The following is a 13,573-nucleotide window of genomic DNA, read 5'->3' on the forward strand; positions in this document are numbered from 1 at the left end:
TGTAAAGTACAAGTACCATAGATGGGAGTGTAAAGTACAAGTACCATCAATAGGAGTGTAAAGTCCAAGTACCACAGATAGGAGTGTAAGGTACAAGTACCACAGATGGGAGTGTAGGGTACAAGTACCATCAATAGGAGTGTAAAGTCCAAGTACCACAGATGGGGTGTGAAGTACAAGTACCCCTGATGGGGGATGTAAAGTACAAGTACCACAGATAGAAGTGTAAAGTACAAGTACCACAGATAGGAGTGTAAAGTACAAGTACCACAGACGGGAGTGTAAAGTACAAGTACCACTGATGGGGTGTAAAGTACAAGTACCTCTGATGGGGGATGTAAAGTACAAGTACCACAGATAGGAGTGTAAAGTACAAGTACCACAGATTGGAGTGCAAAGTCTAATTACCACAAATGGGAGTGTTAAGTACAAGTACCACAGATGGGGGTGTAAAGTACAAGTACTCTCCAAGAGGTCCACAGAGAGCCGTCAGGTCTTCAGGATGACGCCCCCCCGGTCACAGCTGAGACTCAACCTCACTCCTGTCTTCAGTTCCCATAGTGCTCTCTGTTCTCAGGGCTATTTTCTGCCCGTTTACCCTCAGAGACGAGATGCTGCCTGACAGGTGCAGATAGGCAGCTCACGGCTAAGTGACAGTGGCCTTCCCCCGGAGCGCGAGGAGAGGGAGCCGCCAGCAGCACCGGGACGTTTGGAATAAGGTTTAGTAAAACGGCACCTGAGGTGGGTCAGAGGTCATTTAGAGTAGATTTATCATAATTACTCAAACTGTATCACCCATCCTCCATCAGAGTTTCATTAGCTCTGATATTTACACAGAGGAGATGGGAATACCTTGGTGTGTTTTCTTCATTTTCCCCAATATTACACTCCAAAATTACACAATATGTACTTAGGTTGAGGGAGCAGGGAGCAGCCACGTGTGATCAAAAGGTGTTTTATTGTAACGTATGTTTCGAACGACACATCTAATCCCCAGGGGTCATGGGAAGACGTCCTTGTTTTGCGCTCTTTGAATCGGTGTACATTTTCTGAGTGAGGTCGCTCGCATCGCTCACCTCTGCTGATTCATGCGCGAGGAAGCAAAACACTGAATGGAATCACTTTTTATGTGCCGTGTGTGGAGACGGCTTCTAACATCAGACACCTGACCCTGCAGGATACGAGCAGATAAAGATGGTAGCCAGAAAGAGCTTCACATGGAAACAAGTGACACAATCTGTTTCATTTCATCCGAAAGTTGTGATTGTGGAAGATTGCCCCTTTTTTCCCCACTGCACCTCTCTTTTCTGCACACTTTCCCAAACTACAAAAACTGAAAAGCAACAAAAACAATGAATAAATAGAACAACACAAAATGAGTGTGTGCAGACTTTTTCAATTAGTTCCAGCTTAGCTAAATGGCAATTTCTCCTGTGGTTTTATGTATTAAAAGTTGCTTGAAAGCAGGATACACAGCTGGGCTCCGTTTTTGTTTGTTATTTTTCTCGTCCCAGTGATCGGCACATCTGGGTGACTCTCCATCGTCGCTGTAGGCACCTCCCGGGGTCAGAGGTCAAACGTTCATGCTTTAATATACCAGGGTCAGTCGCTGGTAGGACTTGCGGTTTTACCAGCCTCCACCTACTGTATGGAGATTGAGTTTTCACGTGGATTATTCCAGTGAGCTTTGTATTCAGACGATGCAACTGCAACCCAATCGTGATCCTCCAAAAGAGAGCTGGACTCACTAATGGGTTTCTGGCTCTTCACAGAAACAACGTGCTGCTGTGAAGAAGGGTGTAAGGTTAATCTGTGTGTTTGAAGTCAGGGTTTTGCCTCATTGGCTCTCTTCATCTCTCTCCATCGCTGTTGCTCACTCACACACACACACACACACACACACACACACACACACACACACACACACTCACACACACACACACACACACACACACACTCAGTGCTTTGAACTGTGACTAAAGCTTTCTGGTGTCTCTCCCTCTGTTTTTTCTGTGCCCCCCCTTTGATCCGTGTTAAAAGGTTAAGGTGACTGTGGGGGATCTGGGCGAGGCAGCTAGCGGGTGAAGTTCGTGTCAGAGAGTTTTCTGTCCGTGCCGCCGGCTGCACTGTCGAAGTTTTCCCCTCTTAGCATGAAGCACTATCGCGTTCATTTGCGAAAGTGTTGCGACAATATTTCTGGCATTAAAAGTGATGTGACACAGGTGAGAGACAGGATCATGAATATGAAGCTTTTACATTTGACAGAATCTAATGGAGCTATTCATGTGCACTCGTCCGTGTCAGATACCTCCTCCCCGACTGGAAACGCTCTGATTGGTTAGTGAGGCCTGGGTAGGGTAGGGCTGCTGCTCTGTGAATACTACAGCTAATGTATTTGCTGCTCACTGTGTACACTCCAATTTACTTTGAAAAACGTTTATTGACCTCTCACTTCCACAGTGCTCACACCCCTGAACCTCAGAACGTCCACGTAGTACTACTTGTTACTACTACTAATGCCAACAGTACTACCTCACGTCAAATGTGTACACGTCAACATACATTTTCAACATTTTGAATGGGAAAAAGTGAATAATAATAAAAGGATGTTAGAGACTACAATACATTATACAGTGTTTTGGCTGAGTCAGCTGTATTTATTCAAGGAGGAGTGTACAGCCAAAGAAAAGCAGCTGGCAATTTTTATTTAGCTGCTTTTAATTAGCTGTGCAAGAGGTACGGCATCAGAAAGTTGCACACAATGCATCCTGGTACATGTAGGCTCTTCTATGGCATGGCTCCATGGCTCTTGGTCAATATAACACCCACTGAGGAATTTATTGCTTCAATCGATTACATTTGAGATTAACACTGAGAGACAGACACATAAGGTAGCACACCTTCCCTTTCCAGTGCTTACACATCAATTGCAAATTTTGCTTTATTTCCCTGCACAGTTCGACACTTCGACTGACTAGAACTGTTTTCAGGAATTTGCTCTTTAACACCTTTCAGTGCTTCCACTTCAACTGACGCTGACATTTCTTTTTCTTTCCTCAACTCCATTTAGCATTTACACTTTAACTAACTCTATCAGTGTGTACACTTTGTACCGACACTGTAATTGACATGATATCACACATTCCCCAAGTGTTCTTCTAGTCAGCACTTTTACTTCAGCTTCACACTTCAACTGACGCTTAAGTCCCTTTCAATCTCTGGATTTCCAATTTAGCACATTTAACTAAAGTTTCAGTTCATTTCAGGGTTTGAGTTGGTTCATCGGAAAAACCACAGAGACTTTGAACGCATCGCCGAACTGAATAAGTCCCGCCCCCTTCGATCAGACCTCTGTGAGTGTGCAATCAGAAAGAAAGCATTGACAGACAGGCAGGCCATCCAATTATTTTCTTCAGCCCAGCTTTTTTGATTGGAGGGGTTTTTTAAATTCCTGCCATGGCCACAGATGATATTTGAATTTTTTTTTTTTATGTCATTTAATTTATTCATTGCTATCAGTATGTTAGGATTCAATATAACAGAAAGTGTTTCTGAATAGAATCACCTACTCAACCTTTAATTCTTCACAGTGTTTAAACTCAAGTTGAGGCTTTGTAAAATGTTATTAAATGTATATACAGTAAATGTATTCTGAAAATGTATCCCCCCCACCAGCAGCAGAGAACCCCCCCTCGGCTATAACAGACAGGTGTGTCACTGTTTCTTTGTGTGAAGGTTTCTGACTTCAGATAACAGCATCCCTACGACGGCTCAACAGGAAGCTGGGGCTCCCCGGCGCTGAGAGCCAACTTCAACACCGGAGCCGCTGCGCTAAATGTCACTTGGAAACATGATGAATGTTTTCAATTTGAATCCGATCGGCTCCTCGTGCTGCTTCTGAGGCGGCAGCCTCGGCGCAGGCAGATGGAGACAGTTTGTCATTAGCATCATTTCCCCACCGATCGTTTCCGAGCAAATTCCACAGCTCTGCGTGGGAATTAGAGAAGACACAGATCCCAGTGCTCATTACCACTGTGGCAGCAAACACCTGCATGTGTGTGTGTGTGTGTGTGTGTGTGTGTGTTTGTGTGTGTGTGTGTGTGTGTGTGAGGGTGACTTATGATGGTGATAGGCTGCTCATCATTGTTAAAGCAATGCACCTAAGGGAGGCTCTGTGTGTTCAGCGTGGTTAATGAGACAGCTTCCAACGGGCTCCGGCGGTGGATGGCTGCTCTGCTGCTCCTCGCCGCCTTCACCTGTATACGTCTTTTTTTTCTCCCGCTCCTCCACTTCTCTGTCCACGCGGCTTCTCATTTAGCCACCTTTTTTCTGTGATGTCCTCCCATCCATCCGTTCTGAGCAGCCTCCATCCATCTCTCCATTTTACCCTCAGAGCCGAGAGAGCCAGCACAGAGACATCAGCATAAATAAGGTATGAGGTGGTGTACCATTACCAAATACCCAAACACACACACACACACACACACACACACACACACACACACACACACACACACACACACACACACACAGCATTGACATCGTTGACTCTCCCATCAGAAGGGGGGGGGCAGGGTAAGGGTTCCCTGGAGAGGATGCTCATGTTTTCATTGAAGCCGGGAGACGTAAAGAAGCCCAGAAAAACAATTGAAAAAGACCGGGAATGAATTCAGATGGCGAGCTATGAACACGCTTTCCAATCCACCGTGCTGATGGGAAATAAATCTTTAAACCCCGACTACATATGAGGAAATTATAAAGGCAAAACTAATGAGTCCTGAGTGCTGGAAAAATGTACAGGACAATTAACGGTCTTAGTATGAATATTAAAAATAAATACAGGATTTACAACCATAAAGGGGGTCATGAATATTTTACCTTATTGAAAGCACCTCTGGATGAGTAAGGCCTGTTCCGCTTGAATATTTCACGATATGGATTTTAACCTCGCTCTGATGTAATTCTCTGAATTTGTCACAAGATTGAATACCTTCCTCAAACCTTCATCGTGATGTGCTTGTTTCAAATGACCATCAGAAGGAAATAAAAGGGAGAGTCACACACACACACACACACACACACACACACACACACCCCTGGGCGGCCAGAGAGTTATTACCTCGGCTGCATGAATCACTTGCTTGACTGCTGGATAAAGCTCAGAAACCATGCATGCTGTGTCTTTTTAAACAGCTGCATGTGACGCAGGTCTGTGGTATTCCTGGCGAAGACGTGTCAATATTCTAGTAATAACATTTACACAGACGAATTGGTGCTGTGATGGTTGTTTAATTAGTTTCAAAAACCCACGCATGTAAAATACACAAGAGAAGTATTTGGTTCGATAAAAACATGTTGGAGATTTTGGAAGAGATTACATCTTTTTTCAATAAATTATTACTTTTTGAACGGAGATGTTCCAGAGCCGAGGTCTGCGTGGAGCCAGAGAGTACATGCAATGTTTCTGTCAGTTATTAATGATAATTCAACCCCGTTAAGAGATATAACTTTATAAAATAGATCGCCAAATCGCCAAAAATCAGAGCTGGCAAAATGGACAATTTGAGTAAGTTATTGATTGTCCCTTATCAACAAGCACTCCCAGGATTCTGTGGTTAAAAATGAAAATCATATCTTGCTGTTGTAACACAAGAACAAAAAAAACACAAACTGGGACAAGAATCTCCACAAGCTCTTCAACAGTTTGCCAGCACTGCGGCCCACGATGGAGGTGAAATAAATGACATTTGGAAGACGATTTCAAACCAGAATTGGCACAAGACACTTCTTTGAGACCAAGATTTCTCAGAAAAGCTATTATGCATATTATATTTAATGTGAGCAGATCATCACAACACAGCTGGTCACAAATACTTTGAATGTATTTATTCATTTGGGAAAATACGTATGCCTCCACATTCACTTTGGCATTACAGGGACTTTTTCTCTTCATTAGCTGCATCAACATGGAGCCAAACAGACATTTAAAAGACACTCGACCACAAACACACACAACTAGCCAACAAAGTGTCTATAATGAACTGACGAGGGGAGAATGAAAATGGTCTGGTTATATATCTGGAGGCCTGATGAGGAAAGTGGCGACAGGTGAGTAGATGGGCGGGGCATCCAGGTGGTGGGCGGGGCAAGGAGGGAAAGGCTGAGGGTCAGGTTGAGAGTTGCACTGGTTGGAATGCTGTTTATTAATGCTGTAGCTTATGGAGATTCATGATGACGGGCTGAAAAAGTGTTACATAATATGCATTAATAGTAACATGCAGTCGTGTAAATATATAATAATATTAATGGAAGTACAAAGTAAACACGTTTCTCTATTTCATAAACAAAGAAATATTAAACTTTGTTTTCTGGGAACTCGCATTTAAAAAAAAAAATTACATTGCGACCAAATTCACAATCATCAGAAGAGAAATACATTATTTAAATTAATATTTCGGACCATTTCTACTGCCATTTCCTCATCACCCTTTGGAACAAACATACAAACATGTTAAATACTGATTCTTTTCCTTTTCTCTCATCAAACAGAATGTAAACTAGCCTTTCATTTTAGATACATTTATTATGATTTATCAGACCGATACCAAAATTCAGACGCCATCGAGTGGCTCAGAGGTGTACTGCAGATCTAAATGTTTTAAAGGTCTGAAAATGACTGCTCAAGCACACAAAAGCAGAGTTTTTTTCCATGTTAAGATTATTTTTAAATCTTCTCAGGTGGGCTTCTAACAGAATAAAGGCACACGTTTAAAGCTGCCGGATCGCTGGCTGAAGGAACTGAATGTACCACGGGAACACATGAAAGGAAGGGTTTGGATATTTCACTGCACTGAAGGCAGAATTGGAATAATGACCCTCTGCTTTGGCAGCGTTTAGCATCTTAAAGGAAACAGTGAGGTCAGCGGCTGACAGGCTGCCACGCTACAGACTCAGGATCAGTGCAGGAGTCGCGGCTGTGCCAGCCTGGTTGGCAGCGCTTTGTGCAACAATAGCCAGGACTCTGAGAGCAAACCAGACCAGCCGGGGTGATTCCATGTCACTCAGCAGCCTGCTCTCTGGGGCTCATTTTCATTATTCATACCACTCGGCCCTGTGATCTCTTTCCATCAAAGTGTCTTATAGCCGGGGCAAACGATACGTTCACAAGCGTGTAGCCGAGATGCTAACAAGCCGTCATTCATGTTCCAGGCTATATTTATATTATTATTATTTTTCAATACAGAGAGGTTGGCTAAAAAAACGATCTAAACAATCTCTCTCTCAGTTTTAACAGACCTGGGTTCAAATAAGGGTTCAGGAACTTCGACTTCCTCCCCAAATCTAAAGACATAAATTGATGACTTTATGTGTGAACATGAGCATTAATTAGCCTAACTCCATCCAATATCAGCTGGGATCGAGCAGTTACATATAAAGGATGGATGGAAATAAAAATAAAATATATTTGTGACTCTCAAGTCACTGTGTGTGCGAAGCGAAGTGTAAAAGAGAAGTTAAAAACATTTGTTTGTAACTTTACATGGACGTACTTCCAGTTTTGTCAGCAATGCAAGTAAAATCCAATGTTCATTCCTTGTTTGGGAGTTAAAAAAAAAGACATCCTGTTGTTAACACTTTGAAGTTTGATGTAGGACTTGGCCTTCATGATAAGACCACGAGACTTGAAGGTCTTGGTCTCAGACAAAGAGGAGTCTGGAGTCTGTTCAAGAACATAACAGCGGGATCACCGCTTCAACGCCTTGCATGATTATTTTATCAAGCGTGTGGGATGTGCACTGGTCTGGTCTTGGTCTTTAGGCGGTTTTGACTACCACACTGAGGTATAAACCTCCACCTCCCAGTTAAAGTCTGTACAACCAGACGGTTCAAGACCTTCCCCTCCACCAAAACAGACCCAGCACCACTATTCTAGTGGTGTGGCATCACCTAGTTCCCTACCATATGACACGATGAAGCTGTGACATAATCATCGCCGTGCACTGTTTATGGTTGCATTTATTCACAACGCCTTTTATAACTGTGACATCACAGTATTTTTTCAGTGCAGACTGTGACATGTAACACGTAAAAATAGCGTGAGGCAACGCTTTGTCTCCAGGCCGACAGGGGGGTCGACACCTGTCACATCACTCACCTGTAAAGCAGCGACAGTGCTGCAGAGAGAGAGAGAGAGAGAGAGAGAGAGAGAGAGAGAGAGAGAGAGAGAGAGAGAGGTAGCAGCAGCAGTCAACTCCACACGAAGCTTCACAGTCGTATCAAAGGTCCACGCGGTGCATGTGCTCACATGAATGTTGAATCCACACTGCAGTGTTTCAGCGAGGAGCTAAAGCCGCATGAAAGGATGTGTGTGTGTGTGTATTGTGTTTTTGAATGATAACCACAATTTATGTTTGTATTGGTAGCCACCGTTTCAAACCGCTCTTTTTTTTTTATAGCTCGAGCTGCAAATGTGGTACCGTCGCGCACTGTTTGGAGAGGCTCTTGGGTGGAGGCTTTTCTAACGTTGGGACAGGAAACCTCTCCAACTGGTTTCTATCAACCCAATTTATTTGTCTGGCTCCCGGCCTGAGTCTCCTGCGAGAGGAGAGAAATAACATTTTGTACCCGACTGTGTACTCGTCCTCTCTGTGCCGAGTGTTGTTTTTATGCTACCGGGTACGTCAGTGAGCTAATTCTGTATTAATTGTGCCTTTTTGGGTGACCTCCAGGGGCTCAGGGGACTTTTAGAGGTTGGAGGATCAGACTGAGACATTAGTAAGGACTGACTATATAGACAAGTTTTTAGCTTAACTTGGTCATGTTTAAGCAACAAAAGGACTATTTTAGGCATTTCAAGTGTTGAGAAAATCAACATGTTTTGAATTCCAGCCACCAACAGGCAACTTCAAGAGCCACATTTGGATGTTGTTTCAATCTAAAATTCAGCATTTTCCTCAACAGCTAAACCTTTGAGGAAAGTAAACACAGCTGGGAATTTCATTTTAATTAGCAGAGCTTTACACAAGGCAGTGGAATCCTACGCAGCATCACACCTTGTTATCTTAATGAAAATGCCATAAAATCAGACTGTCCAGCAGCATGCTGCCGCTGCACTAATTAAAGGCTGGCGTAATAGATTCACTCTGCACAGAACTTATAATTATTACAGTTGTAATTGGTGCCAATTAGAGAAAAATCATTTATTTATGCAGAAAAAAAGAAAGAAGAAATGCCAGCCAACATTCTGTCTGTTTTACTGATGAGAAAATGAAAATAATGTGACCTCACCTAAATGCATTGAATTTAGGAATTAAAACCTCATGGCGGCGCCAGAGGAAAAGTCATGGAATCATTAACGTCACTAGGTCACTAGGTAGCCTAACAACGTAACGTAAAAACGTAACATAACAACGTAACATAACAACGTAACATAACCACATAACGTAAGAACTTAACGTAACAGCGTAACGTAACATCGTAACGTAACATCGTAACGTAACATCGTAACATAACAACGTAACATAACAACGTAACATAACCACATAACGTAACAACTTAACGTAACAACGTAACACAACAATGTAACAGCGTAACAACCTAACAATGTAACGTAACGTAACAATGTAATGTTACCTAATAACGTAACATAACAACGTAACATAACAACGTTACATAACAATGTTACATAACAACGTAACATAACAACATTACATAACAACGTAACATAACAACGTAACCTAACAACGTAACATAACGTTACATAACAACGTAACATAACAACGTAACATAACAACGTAACATAACAACGTAACGTAACAACTTAACGTAACAACGTAACGTAACAACGTAACATAATAACACGTAACAACACAGCAGCATAGCAACGATGCAGCATTACAATGTGACATAACAACAACTAGCTTAAGTAATTAACAACCACCCTTTGTGGGCTTTCTTACATCACGTTATGCAACAAGCATGAACTCAACTTTTACTTTAAATCATAGTTAGCGGTCTCCTGGGTGAAAGTCCTGTGTTTTCATCCACCAGCCCTCCCACTCAACTTTAATGGACTTTCTCTCCTCTTCTGCTCATTACCAGACCACTTCATCTTAAATATCGCCTGCTGTATACATCCTACTATATTTCCACAAACATACAACGGCAACATCTGTTCTGGGTGACTCGGCTAGCTTCATCAGCATTTTCATTTGTCAAAAAGACATTGGCTTTGTAACGGATAGGATTGTAAGAGCCAGATAAGGATACAAGCCTAAAAGCCTGTTAATCAAAACTTGTTAGCCCCATCGCATCATATCGCAGAGGAGCAGTCGTATTCAAATCAGGATTTAGCGCTCAGCATGTAGAGCCGAGAACGGCTGAAAGGGAAACTGATAAGAGAGGAGGAAGGGAACAGAAATCAGGGTGTAAAAGCAGAATGAACAGCAGAGGCTTGAGGCGCTGACCTTTTCTGATCCACTTTTAGCTCCATGGTTGGAATATGGAGAGCAGCTCAGCGCTCTGCCGCAGCATTTATTTATGGCTGGCAGTCGCCTGCTGTGAGAACATCATTATTAGCTGATGGACACGAAGAGGAGATGTGTAAATATTCTTTTTAATCGCTGGCGGCCTGCAGCAGCGTGAAGCATGAATGGAGCAATAATCACCGAGAGGGGGACTCGCTTCCTTCATTCACATCAGACAAGTGTAGTAATGCTTATACGTACGCTCGTGCTTAACGAGTGCCAACCAGAACCAACCCATCTTCCAATGCAATTACTTTTTCAGTCACATTTGAGGGAACCTGGGAATTGTAGTTGCTCTGTTATTTCCAGAAGAAATTGCTCATAGGTTGGTTATCTTATTAGTGACTTTTAAGTGGGTAAAAAAACACTTCTTCCAAAAGAGAAATGTCCTTTCTATTGCAGTCAATACAGAAAATGAAATGTGGCTTTTTGATGAACTACATCTTATGACAACCAGCGGCAACAGTGGGCAAGGAAGAAGGAAAATACTGCTAACATTCTGGTGTTATGTAACCACTGTTCATGCTGTAGCAAATCAGTAACACTTTTCCACTTACATGCCCTGTTTGGATGGTTTTGCAAGAAACAGAAGGAGAGGTTGGCCCACCGCTGCAGAAACCAGAACCCACGCAGCCAAGAGAGAGATTGTTTGCCTGGTGTCCCGAGCTGGCAGCTAGCAGCTAACAGCGCTTGTAGCACGAACAACCACCTCAAAGGGGCGATGACATGCTTTGGCGAAAATGATGTTTTCTTGCATGTCACGCAATGCACAAGTTGACATCAACACACCTTAAATGCCAAAATTGATCATTCTATTTGATGTTATTGGCTTTAAATTGTCATTTTAAAGAATGGATGACAAAAGCACTTTTCAGGGTCCCTTATCACTCTCTGTGTGCACCATAATGCTCTGTGTCCCACCACTATATTTATTTTCTGCAGTTCTTTTTTGTATTTAAACATGCGTGAAAAGTAACTAATGTAAAAATCTAACATCTTCTTCTCTTATTTCCCCAGACGCCGTGACTCACGTGTTCACGTCACGGCCTCGAGGAAGCAACAGAGGAGCAGTGCACCTCTCCTAATAGCCCATCCTTTCTGCTCCGATAATGACCTTCACCATACCGCTCCGTGATGATAGCCACTATGGATGAGTCATGGGACGACTAGTGGTTTATGTTTGCCCGATACATCTCTCCGTCTCCCCTGGTCCCTCCGCCCCTCCCTGGCCTACGCATTAAAATGTATAAATGTGCTCATATTTGTTTTAAGCATGCATAGGAGACATATATTCACATAATGGAAATCATAACAAACAGGAACAAGGCTAATGTGTTCCTGCAGCAGTGCACACTGTGCTGTCCACCAGACTTGATTTACCTCTGAGATGCACACACTTACTCTTGAGAGCGAACCCACGTAATAACAATAGAGCCTCTCCGGCAGCTACTTCACATGGTTCCATCGATTTAGCGGTTGCATGAGCTGCCCTTTCCTGTGTGTGTCAATATTCAGCATATATAGCACCAGTATGTGTAATCCTAGAGGAGATGAAAGGGGAAACTGCAGGTTTACGTCGTGCAAATGGCGAAAAGCCTGCAGGCCAACGCAGGCAGTCGACTCCAGCTGCACTGCTTCAGTCACACGTGACCCAAATGTCCCACTCTCTGCGTCACCCATCAAACGCACCCTTTCAGCCTGTGAGTCTGTGGCCATGAATGTAAAAAGACACGTCTGTAAACCAGAGGATATTTGTTTAGGCGCTTCAAGTTTGCAGTAGGAATAATTAAACAGCCCTCATTTAAATCATAATGTCATAAAAAGCGTAAAATCCCATAATCGCCAAATCAGACCTGAAACTGTGCCGCCTTTCACACCAGGGGGCAACCTCCAGTTCTGAAAAGTGAAGTCAACGAGGAAGTGCCTTAAACTTGCATTCTCCCTGCTGGCCATCAGGGGGCGACTCCTCTGGTTAGAAAAAGAAGTCCAATTGCATGGAAACTTAGGAGAAAATGACTCTACTTCTCACCTCATTGATTTCCCCCTGAACACATGTTGAATATCTATCTATAGAAGACTGTCCAGACGTGCCCTGGTGTGTTAATGAGGTACCCAGCTGTATTAAAGCAATGTGAAGCAGGAAAGCTCAAATGGATTCCCACTAGATTCTAGCTATGTTTTCCCTCCACTAGTTTCTTTCTTATCTTGTCTTCTGCATCCGTTGTCCTTACTCTCTCTGGATGACCTGGATAGGGCGAACTGAACCATTTTGTGTGCAAACCTCACTTTTCAGAGGATTCATATGACCATTCAAAGTAGTTCCCTGCTATGAATGATGTGTGTGATAGTTGGCACACATTATGTTCTTTCCCCCAAGCTTGGATACTATTCGTTTTCCCTTTCAAACATTGTCCTCACGTTGCTATTTTTGGAATTAGCTCTGAGCTCCTGGGCCTCATGGTAATAAAGGCTGATGGATTTTGCATCCCTGATTGCTCATAGAAGACCTTTATTACATTAGATGCCCTAATCGTTCCCCTCCCCCATGGCTCGAAGTCCTCGTCTTTATTTTTATTTCTTAAACAGAAAAAAAACTCAAATTCACTGTAATACACTATCCTTCTCTTAACGTAACTGCCAGCTGTTGTGAATGTGCAAAATGATATGCAGCAGCTGTCTGAGTCGACAATGGACTTTTTTAACTTGCCACCCTGGCTTACTGTGTCGCCATGGCAACCACAGAAACCACACTAGAAAATAACGAACCAAATGTGACTGCTGTCTGAGTTCCCTCTTCGGCAGCGGTGAGCAAACGTCTGAAAACCAAGGTGATTTCATCAGACTCCAAGTTTGGTTACTGAGCGTGGGCCACTAAAAAAAGTCGGTTACTAAGCTTGCGATTTCAATGGGATTATACAACAAACCATGTCTTTTATTTCTGGCTGTATTCCACTTTCTATACCTGAAGGAACCTGCAGAACACAATTGTGCCATCATAAATCCTGGAGTTTGTCATCCATGTAACAGGGTAAAATATGCTCTGTTCA

The sequence above is a fragment of the Eutrigla gurnardus genome (assembly GCF_963514095.1).
Source record: "Eutrigla gurnardus genome assembly, chromosome: 14".
Taxonomy (NCBI): Eukaryota; Metazoa; Chordata; class Actinopteri; order Perciformes; family Triglidae; genus Eutrigla; species Eutrigla gurnardus.